The sequence below is a fragment of the Sarcophilus harrisii genome, chromosome 3 (genome assembly GCF_902635505.1).
Source record: "Sarcophilus harrisii chromosome 3, mSarHar1.11, whole genome shotgun sequence".
NCBI classification, from domain to species: domain Eukaryota; kingdom Metazoa; phylum Chordata; class Mammalia; order Dasyuromorphia; family Dasyuridae; genus Sarcophilus; species Sarcophilus harrisii.
In genome coordinates this window covers 446,984,347-447,003,078 of record NC_045428.1, presented here as the reverse complement: position 1 = coordinate 447,003,078, position 18,732 = coordinate 446,984,347, and the positions used below count along the sequence as shown (strand labels likewise).

General features: G+C 36.4%; 1 pseudogene; it reads right to left on the bottom strand.

Moving 5' to 3' along the window:
* Window positions 1-9,108: 9,108 nt before the first annotated feature.
* LOC100914195 lies at window positions 9,109-10,951 on the bottom strand (annotated as a pseudogene).
* Window positions 10,952-18,732: the final 7,781 nt, after the last annotated feature.

Below are 18,732 nucleotides of genomic sequence, written 5' to 3'. Positions count from 1 at the left end.
ACAAACATTGCTGACTGTCAGATAGACAATCTGTTGGTCAGTGATAACCAAGTTCCTAAGACAATAGTGAATAGAATACTTCTCAAATCTACCTATAAGACATAAAATTAGCAAATAAGTAACATGAAACTCTGGTCTCTCTAACTTTCCCTATAAATTTGTCTTTTTGTTCCTAATTCTTTGTTAAATCCTTTTGGAATTTAGCCCACTTCAACTGGAATTACAATTATGGTGTCTTTCCCCTTCCCCTATGTCATGTGGTATTTCCCCTAACTCCACTCTGCTTTCCAAGCCCACTTCTCCCCCTTACATCTAACTAGCTCTTTTGGACTACTAAGTCCCTTTCAGACTAAGGGCATGCTCCAACCTCGTGGGGTGCTCCCTTTCTACTGGATAATTGTGAGTTCCATTGAGCAATGTGTCTTTCATATGTTCTCCCACTCTATTTCATATTTACTGTTCCTGGTAATGATTGTATCCCTTCATTTTGTTGTAACCTCTTCCCTAATTAAATCTACTTTTTGCCAAAGAGAATGAATGCCAACTTTTGGTACCTGCCATCCATCATTTCATGCCAAACCCCACATCACAGATCATATCAATAGTAACTGCTTACTAGATATTGCCACCTAAATATGCTGGTCAATAAACATTTATTTAAAACCTATTATGTGCTAGGTGCTAAGCACTGGATTTATTTTTTTGTTTTGTTTTGTTTTTTCAATTTTATTTTATTTTTTTTAATAGCCTTTTATTTACAGGTTATATGTATGGGTAACTTTACAGCATTAACAATTGCCAAACCTCTTGTTCCAATTTTTCACCTCTTACCCCCCATCCCCTCCCCCAGATGGCAGGATGACCAGTAGATTTAAATATATTAAAATATAAATTAGATACACAATAAGTATACATGACCAAACCGTTATTTTGCTGTACAAAAAGAATCAGACTCTGAAATATTGTACAATTAGCTTGTGAAGGAAATCAAAAATGCGGGTGGGGCATAAATATAGGGATTGGGAATTCAATGTAATGGTTTTTAGTCATCTCCCAGAGTTCTTTTTCTGGGTATAGCTAGTTCAGTTCATTACTGCTCCATTAGAAATGATTTGGTTGATCTCATTGCTGAGGATGGCCAGGTCCATCAGAACTGGTCATCATATAGTATTGTTGTTGAAGTATATAATGATCTCCTGGTCCTGCTCATTTCACTCAGCATCAGTTCGTGTAAGTCTCTCCAGGCCTTTCTGAAATCATCCTGTTGGTCATTTCTTACAGAACAATAATATTCCATAATATTCATATACCACAATTTATTCAGCCATTCTCCAACTAATGGGCATCCACTCAGTTTCCAGTTTCTAGCCACTACAAAGATGGCTGCCACAAACATTCATAAGCACTGGATTTACAAAAAGAAGCAAAAGACAGTTGCTAGCTTCAGGGGGCTCAAAATCTAAATAAGGAAGACAGGGAGAAAACAAGTATATATAAACAAATTATGTACATGATAAAACAGGAAATGATTAAGAAAATGAAGTTAGAAAAAACTTCCTGTAGAAGATGGGATTTTAGTTAGGACTTGAAGCCAGTAGGTAGAGATGAAGAGAGAGAGAGAGCATCCCAGGCATGGGGGACAGTCAAAGAAAATTCCTGAAGATGGAGTGTTTTATTCATGGAGCAGCATAGAGAGCAGTGTAACTAGATCAGAGTGCAAAAGGGAAGTAAGATGTTAGAAGACTAGAAAGAGAGGAAAAGGTTATGAAGGACTTTGAATACCAAACAGAGCATTTTGTATTTATTCCTGAAGGAAATAGGAAGCCACTGAAGTTTATTAAGAAGTGAAGTGATATGATTGGATATTTCCTGTTTCAGGAAAATCAATTCAATGGCTCCATCGAGAATGGATGGAAGTGGGAAGAGACTTAGACAGGCAGATCCACCAGCAAGCTACTGCAGTAGTTCCAGTGTGAGGTAATGGGGGGCTTGCATTTAGAGTGGGGACAGTGTCAGGGGAGAGATGGGGACTTAGCAAAGAAATGTTGCAAAGGTAAAATCAACAGACCTTATCAAAAGTTTAGATATGGAGTGGGAAAGGAGACAGTGAGAAATAATGTCTGAAGATGACATTTAGGTTTTGAGCTTGGAAGACTGGAAGAGTTGATGGTATTACCTTCTGTAAACTCAACCTGTTTACAAATAAATTAATTGTCTTTCCCCTTCCCAACTTTCTGGTTTTAAACCTGCTCCACCAACTTTCCTATTCCTATTGAGGATTCTACTTTGTCCTAGTTACACAGTTCAAAACCTTTAAGACACCTTTAATCAGTCCTCCTCTCTCAATGCCCACCCCTATCCATTCACTTGTCAATGACTGTCTATTTGGGGGGGGCAGATATATAGTACAATGGGTAGTGTATAGTACACAGAGTCTGGAATTAGAAAACTCATCATCCGGAATTTAAATCTGGCCTCAGAAATTTACTAGTTGTGTGACCCTGGGTAAATCACTTAACCCTGTTTGCCTCAGTTTCCTCATCTGTAAAATGAGCTGGAAAAAAATATAAATAACTACAGTATCTTTACCTACCAAGGAAACCACATACAGTCACAAAAAGTCATATATGACTAAAAAATGACTGAACAACAAAAACATCACTTTACTTTCCTAACGTCTCTTGAATTTGTCCTATTCTCTCTACTCATGTGGCTACCACTAAGTTCAGACCTTCATCAACACTTACTCAGATGATTATAATAAAAGATTCTTAAATATCTTCCCCATTTCAATTTTCTCTTCCATTACATTTGTCAACAAGCCCAAATAATCTTCCCAATACACTAGTCTGAACATATCATTTCCTTGTTCCCAAACCACCAATGTCTTTCTATTTCCTAAATTAAATTCTTAGTCTGCAGTTTAGAATTCTTTATAAACTGCTTTCAACCCACCTTTCCATCTTGATTTTTTATACTCTCATTTATACATATAATACTCCATCTTTACTTCTTACCTTCCTTATATGTACAGGCAACCCTTCAAGTCTGGAATGTATTTCCTCCTCCCCTTTCATCAAGGATCCACTCTGATACTTCTTCCATGAAGCTTTTTTTTTTTTTTATCCACCACCCATCCTTAGTCTTTTTTCCCTCAAATTTTCTAGGATATTTTGTGTAGAAATCACCTTTTCACTTCTTATCTTCAGTTTGCATCATGCTTATCTATGTACATCCTTTATGCGTATTCAATAGAATATGTTTCTAAGAACAGAATATGTATCATTTATCATCCTTGTACCACCAGTACCTAATAATCCTTTTGCACATTTGAGCTTGCTGTTCAGCCATAAACTGACTCTTCATGAGCCTCATTATGGAGTTTTCTTGGAAAAGATACTGGAGTGATTTGCCATTTCTTTTTCAGACCAATCTTACAGATAAGGAAACTGAGGCAAACAGGATTAGGCAATTTTCCCAGAGTCACACAACTAGTAAATATTTAAAACCAAATTTCTTTTCTTTAATTTAACTTAATTTTTAGGTTATAGATGTACATTCGTGTTTAACATATTTCCATTTGAATCATGTTGGGAAAGAAAAATCAGAATAAAAGGAAAAAACAGAAAGAAAAAAAGAATTTTTTTTAAAAGGGAAAATACTGTGTTTCGAACTACATTCAGTCTTCTTATTTCTCTCTCTTTGGATATAAATGGCATTTTTCTATCCAAAGTTTATTGGAATTGCCTTAGATCGCTGAATTGTTGATATATAAGTCTTTCATAATTGATCATTACATAATCTGGCTGTCACTGTCCACAATGTGAAACCAAATTTGAATTCAGGTTTTCCTGACTCCAGGGCCTTCCTTCTATCAATGAACCACCTAACATCCTCTAAGACAAATAGGATGTAAGTGACTTACCCAGGGTCACAAAGTTAATAAGTGTCTAAGGTCATATTTGAACTCAAATCTTCTTGACTCCAGTGCTCTATCCACTGAGCCATCTAGTTGCCTCCTAACCTTTCCACATAGTTCACGCTTAATAAATGTTGTTGAAATGATTTTTTAAATAAGAATAAACAGGAGTAAGGGAATGGAATTCTTATACTCTCTACCTTACTAGTTCAAAGTCTCTTTAAACTATAATTCCTATGATCCCTCTGAAAACTCAGTCACTAAACATAGGAATGACCAAAAAATTTAATAGCTTTCCTCCTCTCCTGATTCAAATGAAAAAGTCTCCAAGGCAGCCTGAGATTTGGATCATAGAAACAAATTGATTTGGATCATAGAAACAAAACTGGAAGGTAAACCTTAAAAGTCTTGTAGTCCAAACTCATTTTATAGCTTTGTTTTTTATATTTGTCTTCTGCTTAAATTGTTAATTGCTTAGTCAGAGACAATGGAAAGCACCTGGGACAATACTGCTCATTCCGCATGTATGTTTTGAGAAATACTTGATATCTGACAGATTTCCTCTTGGGTTAATTGTCTTGTTAGTAGCTGTAAAGTTTACTCCCTCTGCTGGTCAACACTTTAAAAAAAAGGGAAGCCAAAAATGTCTAGCTGCTTTATAGATGAATTCTGGATTTCCTTGAAGTTCCAAAACCCCCTTTCCTAACTCTAGAGCTTGAAACTACTCCTTATTCCACTGCCCAGTGAATCAATAACCATCTATTAAGCACCTAGTGTTTTCAGGCATTGTGCAAAGTGTTGAAAATACAAAGAAAAGCAAAAGACTCTGACTTTACTTTTTTTTGACTGAAATGGAAATTCATGGATTTATTTTGAATTTTCTTTAAGCAGAGATAATCAAAGCAAGTTAGGGAAACCAGGAGGCAGATATGAGGGGGGGAAAGAATTCCAGGCAAGGGGAACAGGAAAAAATATACTACTTAGGCCAGAGGAAAGAAAAGCTATTATTGATAAAGACAAATTAGCAAATAGACCAGGTAGGGATTTTGGTGGGGATCAGAGATGAACAATTTGCTACTACAACATTTCTATATTCTTTGATATTGTGCTCTCTTGATTCAACCTAAGATCTCATTAGGAGTTTCATCCATTGATACCTGTTGAACTTGTAGCATGGGGAAAAACCCAGATCATTTTTAGACAAACTGCTTACCATGCTTTTCCATCTTATACTTATGAAGTTGATTCCTAATAAGTATAGAATGATTCTGGGTTCTCAAAGGAAATACCAATAAAAGACATGTTACAATAGATTTTACCCAGATGAAAACATTTTAGGCTCCATCCTTAAGGAGCAGATAGTTTAACTTGTATACAAGCAATTAGGTAAATATTGTAGATAGAGAATTGGGTCTGGAGTCCTACTTCCTAAGATTGTGAGGATCAAATGAGATAATATTTGTAAAGAATTTAGCATAGTATCTGACATGTAGTTGGTGCTTAAATATTCTTCCTCACCTTAAGTCAGAGAGGTTTAACAACAACTACCATTACAGGTCATTAATTACTATGATCAAGAAAACCTCATACTGAGGCAGAGAAGAGCTCTGATCTGTATCAGTGGAAGAAATGCTCACACTGAGGAAATAATAAATGTCTTGTGAAAATACATTTCTGAAAATTAATGGACACTGGCTTAACTCCACCCAGGCAGTGTGCAATACAGAAGAAAGATGACTATTTAAAGTCAGAGGAAATATATTCATATGAATATTTAGTACCAATATTAGCTTGAGTAAATAAATCATTTAACCTCTCTGGTCTTAATTTCCTCATTTGTCAAATGAGGGAGTTAGACCACAAGATGAGCTCAGAAACCTACCATATATGATCTTGGGAATTTACAATAATCCCTGCTGTGGAGTGGGCTAATTTCAGCTCTCTGCCTCCCTCTTAACTGTCCTTCCAGTCTATCAGAGAAATTCAGGGCTAGATCCATCAAAAAATTTTCTGATTCCTCCTTTTGACACCTGGCAAGACCACAAACCAAAATATTCAAGATTTCCTTTTTTGAAAAAACTCTTCAAAGGAGAAGACACTACTTGTATGTTTTCATGAAATATATATTTCTAGCATTTCACAAGCATACTGCCTTCAAGTTCTTTGTATCAGTATAGACTAAAAACAATCTACTTCTGTTTGATGTCAAAGGACATGATTAGAACCAATGGATAAGTTTTGACAAACTAAATTGAAGGAAAAAACAATTAGAGCTATCCAAAAGTGGAATGAACTACCTCAGGAAGTAATAGATTCCCCCTCTCTATAGGTCCTCAAGCAAAGAATGGATAAGAACCTACTTGTTGGAGATATTTTGTTAGGGATTCTTGTTCTGATGTTGATTGTAGGCTCTCATGTCCTAAGTCCCTTCAATCTCTGAAATTCTGTCAATTATTCTCCCACATTCTGTGATCAGTAACCATAGCAAATAATGAATCACTAGATAGTCCATAAATCTCTTTACACACTGAAAGATAGTTAAGACCTGAACTACTAAGACCTAAATAAAGGAAACTCCTTTGAATTTTCTTCACATAGTCAGTCATGAAAGACATGATTACACTATGGGTAGGCTCCTAGAGTTTTGGAAGCATTGCATCATGTAAACAGAGGCAACAGCTTCCTGCTCTAGCAATTATATCTCACTCTTTGTTGTTTTTCAGTTGTTTCAATCATAGCCAACTTCATGACCTCATTTGGAGGTTTCAAGCTAAAGAGTAGTTTGCCATTTCCTTCTCCAGCTCATGGAGTCACAAGGAGTCAGACATGGATGAACAAAACCATATACCAGGCACTGTTTTAAGTGCTTTTCACAAATATTATCTCAATTGAACTTCATAACAACTCTGGGAGAGAGGCACTATCATTATCCTCATTTTACAGTTGAGGAAATTGAGGTTAATTGATTTTCCCAGAATCACACAGTTTAGTGAGAGTCTAAAGCTGGACTCAGGTTTTCCTAATTCCATTTTCAGCATTCTACCACATCAACAGCTATCTCCATAAGGGAAAAAAATACATATATGGGTAGTTGGACCTATACAAAGTCTAGAAAAGTATATTTTACCACTCTCTCAATGCTAGTATTTTCCTTCTTGAGATTATTTCCAATTCACCCTATATAGATTTTCTATTGACTTAGTTGTTAGCATGTTGTCTTCCCTGTTAGACTCTCCCCTATAGAAAGAAGTTCATTAAGGACAAGAACAGTATTCTTGCCTTTCTTTGTATCCCCAACACATAGCACAGTGTTTGTCATATTGTGAGAGTTTAATAAGTGCTTGACTGATTGATTTATTGTGCTCAAGGAATTTCCACTCTCTTGTAATGTCATCAGTTGTTTAAACTATGGTGCAAATGAGGTCAGAGATAAAAGGTAATGTTCCTCCATAATTTGGGTGTTTGTTTGTTTTTTCACATTCAAGTGAATTAGGCTTGCTGAAATATCAAACCACAGGGGAAAAGTACACAAAAGGAAAACCCAGACTTGTGGAAGTTTGACAGCCAGAACCAGGAAGCAGAGGTTTCAGAGCACCAAAGATTTTATATACTATTGTCAAGTTCACATCCACACCTGCTCCCCAACACCTCTTCACCTAAACTGAGATAATTCTGCACTTAATGCACAAAAAACCCATGACTTGGAGGAAACATTGGTCATAGGTATGATACCTATATGAACATATACCTATATGAAGTTTTCTTTTTCATAGGCTTTTTCTGAGCTTTTTACCACTCAAGTCTCTCCCCAGCTCTAGAGCTAGGGAGCTGTTGACCTGTTGGAATCCATCCTCTTAACCCATTAGAAGTTGCACTATTAAATACAGCCATTCTTCTCGCCTCAGAGATCTCTATCACATGAGCACATCATAGCCTAATAGAAGGGGACCGCAAACAAATAATTCAAGCCCTTACAACTACTATTGCTTTAGGCTTATACTTCACAACCCTCCAAGCCATAGAATACTATGAAGCCCCTTTTACTATCTCTGATGGCATCTACGGTTCGACATTCTTTGTAGCAACCGGCTTCCACGGCCTAGACGTAATCATTGGATCCTTATTCCTAATTGTTTGCCTCCTTCGACAACTCTTCTACCACTTCACATCCACACACCATTTTGGTTTCAAAGCAGCCGCCTGGTATTGACACTTCCTAGACATAGTGTGACTATTTCTGTATGTCTCTATCTACTGATGAGGCTCCTATTTTTCTAGTATAATTAGTACTACTGATTTCCAATCATTAAGTTCTGGGTAAAACCAGAGAAAAATAATTAACCTAACCTTAAGTTATTCCATTGTCACAGATAACACCCCCAAATTCAGATGGACGAGTCATATAGTAGGTTATAGATGAGAATGTTTGTGATTCAAAACAGATCCATTATTATTCTATGAAAAATAGGTCAAGGCACAAACTCTCCCAGGGGTCAGATAGTACTTAATTACAAATGGGAGATGTGATTTTTCTTAAGGTTTTAGGTCAATCATGTCCAACTCTTAATGACCCTATTTGGGGTTTTCTTGGCAAAGGTACTAAAGTAGTTTGCCATTTCCTTCTCCAGTTTATTTTACAGATCAAGAAACTAAAGCAAATAAGATTGAGTGATTTGCCCAGGGTCGTCCTGACTCCAAGGCAAGTGTGTCTATTCACTGTACCACCTAGCTGCATCCCTAAATGAATACTTAAACACAAATTTATGGTCCTACAAAATATAATTTAAACTACATGGCCTAAGTTGATCTACCTACTTGGACTCACAATATTTTTCTGTTATTTTCCCAAAACCCAATAGCAATCAATAAACTAAATCATCATCAATTCCATTGTGTGAATGATGAATCACAATAACTGAATCCCTTTTTCTAAAAGATTTTTGCCTGGAATAAAACAAAAAAAAAAAAAAAAAAAACATGAGTTTCTTCTCCAAAATGCTAAGGATGGTTAAGTATTCTGCATGATCTAACTCATAGTTTTCCATTTTTACTTAGCATGAAAGCTCTATCCATGCCTCTAAGAACACTAGACCAGTCACCCTTGAAGAAAGCTTTGCTACCCTCATCTTTAGCAACTTTTTCCAACAGTCAAGTGTCTCAGTATAAATATCAGCTCCTTTGTACCCAAACTACATCATTCACTTCTTGACTGTATTGAAGGAATAGGAGATCACATTTGTCACGGCAGTCATTGTGCAATTATCCATTCAATTTATCACAATATGAGTATTCATAGGATCTGGGAGCCTACCTTTTTGCTGTATCATAGATCCCAAAGTAGTTTGCTCTATAGATAATAACTATGCACTGAAACATTAAAACCTTGATATAAGCTATGAATTCTATTAGACTTGGTGATTTTTCACCAGGTAGTCTCCCCCGAACTTTATGTCCCTTTTAGTGACAGATTTTCCAACATTAGCTGCCAGGAATTTCTCACAAAATCCAAAGAGTAGACAAAATAGAAAGAAGTAGTTCCAGCTACACCACCATAATTGCCAGGTTACCAACAAAATGCCTACAAAATTGTGTGTGCTTGCTCTCTATTTTCAAAAATACCTGCTTATATTTATCTTTAAAGGCAAAGTTAAGGTCTGTGTGGAGAAATAGCTGATGATATTTCTTAAGTTACCCCACCGGAAGCCTTTGTTGCTTTGAGATTCCTTTGGAGTTCAAATCATACAAATCCATTGTGCTTTTCTACAGCTTATCTGCTACAGTTCGTTATTTGTATCTGTAATAGTAGCTTCGTGATAGGAGCCATCTCCTCTTAGAGACAGCAATGTCCACAAGCCAGGAACTTCTTTACAAAGGAGATAACCTGTTCCATCATGATTACAGAGGGTCAGTTGATGGAGTTGGAAGCAGAGAGCTGGCATGAGAGATCTGAAAGCCTGTGAATACATTGACACCTGCACAGCCAGACAGCATTAATTGTTAGAGAAAGTTTCTTCTTCTACTGAGATGAAACCAACCTCCTTGTAATTTATGACTATTTATTCAATTCATGCTCTCTTCAGTTAAATGGAAAATTATAATTATTCCTTTTAGAAGCAGCTTGGTAAACTGAAAAGATTAATGAATTTGAAATAAAGGGAACTTGGTATAAATCCCAGCTCTTTAACTTACTACCTGTGAGATCCCATGCAAGTCATATAGTTTCTCCATGTCCAGTCCTTCATCTGTAAAGGGAGGACATCAGGCTAGATGAGCTCTATGATCCCTCCTGGGTCTAAATCTAGGATCTGGTTTCTCTTCATATTTCAATAAAGTTAATCAATATGATAAGCACTGGGGATAGCAGTCACCTGAGACCTGATTCTGACATTCAGCACTGGACGCTGCTGCTGCCACCTACAACTCACTCATCTCCCCTCTTCAGTCCAGACCCCATTGGGTAGAGCCAGCTATATGCCCCTTTTCAGCTTGAAGCAACTACAGAAGATGGGATCTTCATCCCACTGCCCCAAATGAATTTGGGGGGACTGCTTAAGAGGGAAATGATATAAACTGAGATCTTTGGTGGGGGAAGAGATGGAAACACCCTGATGTGAACTGTGTCCCCTCTAATCTGTGGGGGAAAGGTGGTTTGGGGTTTCAAACTCTCCTCTGGGAGGGATACATCCTTCTGTCCATAAGGAAAACTCCAGAGATAAGTAATCTCATTCAGTTTTGAATTGAATTGAAAATCAGTCTCTCAGATTCATCTAGAGACTAGGCCCCCTGCTGGGACCAAAGATCAAAGGAGCCCCAATGCCTTATGGCCAAACATCTTTGAAGAAGTCCTAACAGGATTTTGCCCACTGATGAAGATATTTTCTTCTCAGTGTAACCCATCTTTGCAATAGTCCTGACAGGACCTTGCCCACTAAGAAAGCTGTCTTCATAGCAAGCTGTCTTCTTAGTGTAAATAAATCCCCTTTTACCAGAGACTTCGGGTTTGTGAATTATTTTGCAAAGAAACTGCGACATCGACCAGAGGGGATCTCCTACCCTCAGTTCTCCCACCTCGTCAGTATATTAAAAAGAACACTGGACCTAGAGACAGAAGATATCTTAAAATACTAATTGCACTACTTATTACCTGTGAGAGTTTGGGTTAGTTATTTCCCTTCTCTGAATCTCACTTCCTTCAAATGTAAAATAATGAGTTTATTTAATTTTTAAATTGAGGGAGGAGTGGTTGGGAAGGAAAAAATGCCTATTCATACAAGCTTAGTGCAGTGCCTAACACATAGTAGGAACTTAATGAATATTTGCTGACTTAATTCAAAAGGAATAGAACAGTTTAGGAGACTAAAGGAGGGGAAGGAAATAGAGAGGGGAAAGGAAAAAAAAGAGAAAAAAGAAAAGAGGCATTGTGTTTGAAGACCCTCAAATGCCTCTTCCAGGTCTAATTCTATTAATTCTTTGATTACTGCCCTCAAAAAAGTAGCAATCTTGGAATATGGCAAAGGGTGATTTTCTAAAAAAGTAAAAAAGATCACAAATGATATTTTTAGCCAAAAAAAAAAAAAAATCAGCAGCAATTGTGAACATATATGCTTGTTTTCATTCTCTTAAAAATCTCTATGTGAGTGGTCTATGCACATATCAAACATATCCTTGATGAAAACATGAGAAGGAAACAAGGAAACATTCACAAATAAATTCCTACATCTTTAGTCACACAAATGAATTATAAATAAATGGGTTTGCTCCTATATGTAAAGATATATGTATATGTTTGCCTCACTCATAACTCAATTATTATCTCAATTTAATACACCTTTATGTATCTTCACATAAACAGGGCATTGATGGCACTGTCAGTAGCCTAATTAAGGGGAGGGGCAGGAAAGTTCCAGGCATACTCCCCACTAATCTCTAAGAGAGGTTAGAATTATATCTATCTGCCATCATTCCAATATTGTTCATTTAGGGGTATGTTTCTCAGTGAAGAATAAAAGCTGCATCTCTGATCCCTCATGGGGGAATGCTAATGACACAGTGCTAATCTCACAAAAAGCCATCACAAATATTGAATAAACACATTTATCCAAGTAAAATATAACAGAAGTCAAAGAAGTTAATCAGATTGAAATAGGCCAAAAACTACAATATAGCAAAGGAATTATTTGGCTGAAAGTGAGATAAAATATCTCAGTTCAGTCATGAAGAAAAGAAACAATCTCACCAAGAGAAATCCACTCAGAAGTTGAAAGTCCTAAAAGTTGAGGAATTGATGGGGTCTACTTCCTCACTGTCTGTAACCCCATAGATTCCCATTAACCATTCAGAAATTCATGCTTTACTTCTCTTAATCTCTTTTAAACAGTATCTCCCACAAAGTAAAGCAAGTTCCTTCTCCCTCAAACAGCATCAAGTCTCAGTGTTCTCCCAACCAATCAGGAGTCATCTCCCCCCACAAAAATGCAAAGCAAATTACAGGACTATCATTCAGGAAAAGTACCACTTTGAGGTAGAAACAAAATTACAAAAGTTTGTGTCATCTATTTTGTATCAAATTTTTTTAAGTATTTGATTCAGCTAAACAAAATGCAGCCTAAAATTTAGGCTCTTCTCAAATGAGGTATCTTCTATTTATATTTAATAACATATAAGAGCCCAGAACAAATGATATCATGGAGACAAGTCTATTCAGCACTCTGCTTGCTAAAGATCAACAATAGGTATAAAAGAGGGTAACGTGTTAATCTTAAGTATTACTCAGAGTCATAGATTGTATCTTGTACAGAATCTACATAAAAGAGAGATTTCTCCAATGGATAGCAAGGTTCTATTGATTTTCCTATTCACATCCTATTCCAGATGACATTGTACTGATAGCATAAGAGTCTGGCCCAAAACAAGGCCTATTTAGTGAGATCCATAGTCCCTAGTGACTTACAATGGAAAAAGACAAAGTGCTTGAAAAGCACATATTGCCCAGATAGCAACAAACAGATGCAAAAGCAGTTCATTGGATTGTGCTTGAACTGTCTCTCTCTCTCTCTCTCTCTCTCTCTCTCTCTCTCTCTCTCTCTTTCTTTCTTTTTCTCTTTCTCAGGCATATGCCTGAGATACATTTATATAGATACATATATGTGTATGTGTGTGTGTGTGTGTATACATATGTAAAGATAGATAGAGATTTATTAATACAGATTGTGTATATATGTGTATGTATATATATACACACACACTTACTATGATATATGGTAAATTGTGCTTAAAACTGAACTGGTCAGAGGAAATAAAACTTGACATAGGAGACTTAAGGAGAGATGAAAAAGACTGGAAGAGCCACTATGAAAAATGAGATAGTGAGTTAATTAGAGAGATAAAGGATTGCCTTGTAACAATAGGGTTCAATTGCGGTTATGTAACATAAGTTTGTAGTGGACCCAGTTAGCACAGTTTTATGATTTTTTACAATCTCATTCAGTTGTGTAGGAGCAGAGAGAAAAGATGCTAGAGGATTGGGAGGGTACAATCAGTGATATAAGGGACAAGAGAATCAAGAGACCAGTATAGAGTTGAATAGGTTCACCAAGATGTCAAAATGGAAAAAGGAAGCGAGTGTAGCTAATGTAGGGGTGATACCCTGGCAGATAATTGAGGAGTCAAGTGTTTGGAGGTCACAGTATGGATATACAGGATTTAGGGTTGCAAAGCAGAAAAGGAGATAAAATGTGATCAGATAAAGGAATATCAGAGTTCATGGGCATGGATCATTTCATGACCATTTGTGGGTGATGGGAAAATCAAGTTTATGATCATATTTGTATGTAACAGGTAGAATGGAGAAATAGGTCAGGTGAAATGAATAAGTTGAGGAATTATAAGGTTAGAATATTTGACAGAATATCAATATGTATGTTGAAGTCCCCTAATATGAGAGGAAGAGTTGGGAAGGAGACAGAGACATTGAACTCATCAAGGTAAGAAGACTGCCCTGAAGGTGGATTCTCCATTTCTTGTGGGCATTGTTTATGGGATTCAGTTTGCAAATGAAGGTTAGTTTATAACAGCTACCAGAATTTTCACTGGATAGAAGATAGTGAGGGAAGCTCAGAGGGAACTTTCATTTCACTTTCTTGCTGCCTCCACAATATGACATCATATCACTTGCCCTTTCCAGTACCCCTTTATTTATAATGCACCCCCAATTAGAAATTCCTATTCTTTATTGCTATCCACCATTAGAATATAGGGTCCTTAAAGGTAGAATTATCATTTTTTTTATTTATACTGACACTTAATCAACACAATAAATTCTTTATCTAGTATCCTAAGATTAGTTTTCTCTTTGAAAACTTTTAGCTATCTATCATGAAAAAGTATTTTCTTTGTCTTATTTTTATTTTATTTTCAATTTGTGAAATAAACCAAATATTACCATAACATAGTATAATTTAAAATATGATTGCCCATGATACTACAATTCTATTATGTGTAACTTTCTATTCCTTTTAAATATACAACTAAGTTATCATGTATTTTTTTTCTTCCATCTCCCCTTATTCTAGAGATGGTCACCATTAGACACAAATAGGTATAAGGGTATAGGTATATAGGTATATCTATTTATGTACATATAGATATACACAAATATGTATATATGTGGTATATATACAAAGATATATATATGTATAAAATTACTCTATACATACTTCTATTTATCAGTTTTAGCTCTGGATTCAGATAGTATCTGTCTTTATTAATGATGAGGTTAGTGGCAGTGCCGAGAGTTGAGGTATGAGAATCCCCTTCTGGTCAACACAGGTCCTTCACGAAAGAATTGTGGAACCTGAAATATTAAGTGGCAAAAAGGGAAGTTTATCGTTGGATTAGAAGTCAGCTTTGCTGGGAAAACTGACTTCTGAGTGGCAAAATCTAATTAGGAAAATGGAGACTGGCAGGAAGAAGAGAATATCTTCACAGTGGGCAGGATTCCTGGCAGCTATGCCAAAGAGGCAAAACATACTACTTTGGACATTCTGTAAAGAATGAGTGAACAGAAACCTATTTTATGAGCAGATCTAGGCAGGGAGCTGGGAGCAGTTTGAACTGATTGTCAGACCAGGATCTCCCAATTGAATGAAAATAGTTTCTTGAATGAGGTTGTGACTCCCCAGAAGATCAATAGGAGTTGATTTGCCCTTGAATGATATTGCTTATCTCCCTCTGGGAGGATGTGCCTTCTTTCTAAACTCTATGGAGCCTGGGAGACCCTGATCTCTCTTCTTTTACAGATCAAAAGGGGACACAATTTCAGAGTGATAATTTTACTGATTAAAGGGAACACAGTTTCACACTCTCATTATTAAAACTATATTTTCAGGGACCCTTTTATTTCTCACTGAACTTGGAGTCTATAAGACCCAAGTTTATAATTTATTATGTAGTCAAAGCTGTGTGACTCTGAGCAAGTCACTTACATTCTCTTAATCTTAGTTTCCAAGTCTGTAAAATGTGGTTAAACAAAGCACCTCCTTCACAGACTTCTTGTAAGGATCAAATAAGGTAATGCATGTAAAGTATTTTGTAAACCTTAAGATTAGGAGCACTAACAGGCAAGATCCTTTTTGCAGATACTGACTTCTCCATATGAGCTTCTTTAAAAAAAAAAAAAAAAAAAAAAAAAAAAAAAAAAAAAAAAAAAAAAAACACGTTTGACATTCTTAGACAGCTTTAAAAAAAAGTCTTTCAGTAACATAACAGTGTGTGAAATCATATTCAACTGAAGAAGTCTTTTTTACAATTTTTTTTTTCAGGCCAAGGGAAGCCCTCACTCACTGAGAAGGTAGAACTGACCTAACTTATTACCTGAGAAGGTGAGGCACAGGTATTAGGAGGAAGTATCAAATATGGGTCAGTGAGGCATCAATATGCTTCATTGGAATCTGAAAGACAGATGAATCATGAATTGGCCCAGATGTGAAACAGGAAGTAAAATCTTGCTCTCCATTCTCTTCTCTAGAGTCTAGTCACACCTCCAGTTTAGTTTATACTTTGGAATTCTTTTTGAAATGATGATAAATGCACAATTCAGTAAGGAAATGACTATCCCCCTTTCTAAATAAGTGTTCTGCAAAATGTGGTTTCCAGGAATACAATAATACAATATTTATAGTTTTCAGGAATCCAATACTTTCCTTCTCTACTCTACCTTTCTGAGATGGAGGACCTGAGAGGTAGAGAAGGAAAAGAAGGGGGAAAAAAGAGCAATTACAATCTTAAGAGAGGAAAAAAAATGAAATCTTGTTGCTTTTCTTCTGATTTAGTTTTCCTGTAAGCTCTTAGAGTATTTAGAGGCTCTTACTACACATTTTGTATTTTTTTATGTTGTTTTGTATGTCAGCCTTGTCTCTCCAATATATTGTAAATTCTTTAAAGACAAGGATTATGCCCCTTATTTTTTCTATAACTACATAGCACTGAGAATAGACCTGGATAAAAAAAAAAAAAATGCACTACAATACTTTATTGATTGACTGGAAACCTTCCAAGAACAGCCTACACATTCTGTTGAGCAATGCAAAGTATTGCATATAATTACTGTGGCACAATGGAAAGATTGTAGCACCAAAGACCTGTGTTCAAATCTTGGCTCTGCCAGAGTCCATCTACACTGACCATAGCAAGTTATCCCCTCCATGTATTAGTTTTTTTTTTTTTTTGTTTTTTTTTTTTATCTAGAAAAATATTTGGACTAGGAGACTTCTAAAATCCTTTCAGTAGTAAAATATAATCCTACATTCAAGTCTACTCAATTACTTTATATGCCAGACTATAAAACTGTGATAGTGACAAACAAAAGTTATATTTGTAAAGTGCTTAGCATAAGACCAGGCTCTTAGTAAGTGCTTAATAAATGCTTATTTCCTTTTTTCACCCCTTCTCTCCTTCAGACTACAGTAACAAATCCACTTCATTTCCTTCAAAAATTCATTAGAGACAGGTGACATTCAAAAACCATTGACCAATATTGTGTGGATAATTTACCTCAGGGAAGAAGTTTCCCGAGAGGAAATCCATTTCATAATTTTGCAAGGTGGAGACCAAACCAGGTGCTGGCTATATTGCCTGAGTTATGGCATCACCAACACCTGTGTTCATAGAGAAATTTTTAGAGAGCTCATCATCTTCCTTGTGCTGTAGGGCACTATGGAATACCCAGAAGATGAGGTAGGAGGACTTGTAACAACAGAGAAATTAGACTGGGGAAAAGGCACTATTTGTTCTCCCTGGGACATGTCAACACACACACCCCTCTGGGACACCTGAGAATTGGGCATCCAGAAGTTGGCACATGGTCACCACACTAGAGGCTGAAATCAGATCCCTGGAAAAGTTCAGGGTAAATATCACCCAAAGGGATCTGTGGTGTCCAAAAGAAGATAGGTGTTGATGATGGAAATCTGTATGTCCAGTTAGGCAGAAATCCTTTTAATGAAAAAGGGAATGACTAAACATCTTCTCCCATTGTCATTTTTAAAATGGTTTTAGTTTTTAAAATCTGTGAACTTTTTTCTTCTCCCTCTTACTCCCACCCCACTACCAAAAACATACCAACAAATCAGGTTTTTATTTCCTTTAATGACCACATCTAGATCAGAGTATGATGACCTCAGTTTCTCTTTCCATGCTTTCTGAAAATGGTGAAAGTGATTGGAGTAGTGGATTGAAAGCAGAAGCCAGGGATGGGGATATTTGCTATACAGTTATTTGCTATAAAGCCCATGCTTTCAATCCACCATCCACCCGAAAGTTAGTTTTATGCTCTTGTCAATCACTTACCTTTAGGACTTTCCCAAGAAATCTTGGGATTTAATGGTGAGATTTCTTTCTTAAGCAATGGGCCTTAAACCAAAACCAATCAGATTAGGACTAATAAATCCTAGACCAAACTCCCTTTGATCTTTGTTTGGATCCTAATTGACTCATATTGAATGTAAATAGCAATCATTTCTGCTTTGACCAAAAACCCTGAGGGTCTTCCCCTCCCAGATTTATTTATTTAGTTTTTTGGGGTTTGTTTTTTTTTTTTTTTTGACTAGGTGAAAAAAACTTTGTCTCAATTGCTTCCTAGCCTTAAATCATTGAATGAATGGGCCCTCAAACTGTAACCTGTTGAAGACTTTCGCTTAAAAAGGTCTCCCATTTCATCCAGAGCCATTTCTAATCGTCTTGATCTATATCTTGCCACTGGATCTAAATGGCTCTGGAGGGGAAAGTGAGGCAGGTCACCTTGCACAGTTCCATCACTTAAATCCAATTAATTCACTTGCATGTCAGGGCATCACCTCCCTGATGTCAAGGTCCTATTTATGAACTAAGGACAAACAACTTCTGTGAGTAAAGCAGGCCTCGAATTGGTCAGTTGGAAGATTCCTTCCTTCTTTCTTTCCTTCCTTACTTCCTTCCCTCTCTCTATCCACATAGAGTATCATACTCTTTCCAACAGATGCTCTTAAAATCTTTTTTTCCCCTCTTTTGCACCTCTTTAAGAACCAGGCCTTAAACCAAAACCAATCTGATTCTAGTTGGCCACCAATAAGTCCTAGGCCAAGCCTCCTTTAGTCATTGTTTGGGTCCTAATCGACTTAAATATTAAGTGTAACTTCAATGTAAATAGAAATCAATTCTGCTTCAAACCAGAAGACCTGAAGATCTTCCCCTCCCAAATTCATTCATTTGTTTGTTTGTTTATTAGTTTTTAGAAAAAAATTTTTTTTGGATAGGTGAAAGAGAAGATTCTTTGTCTC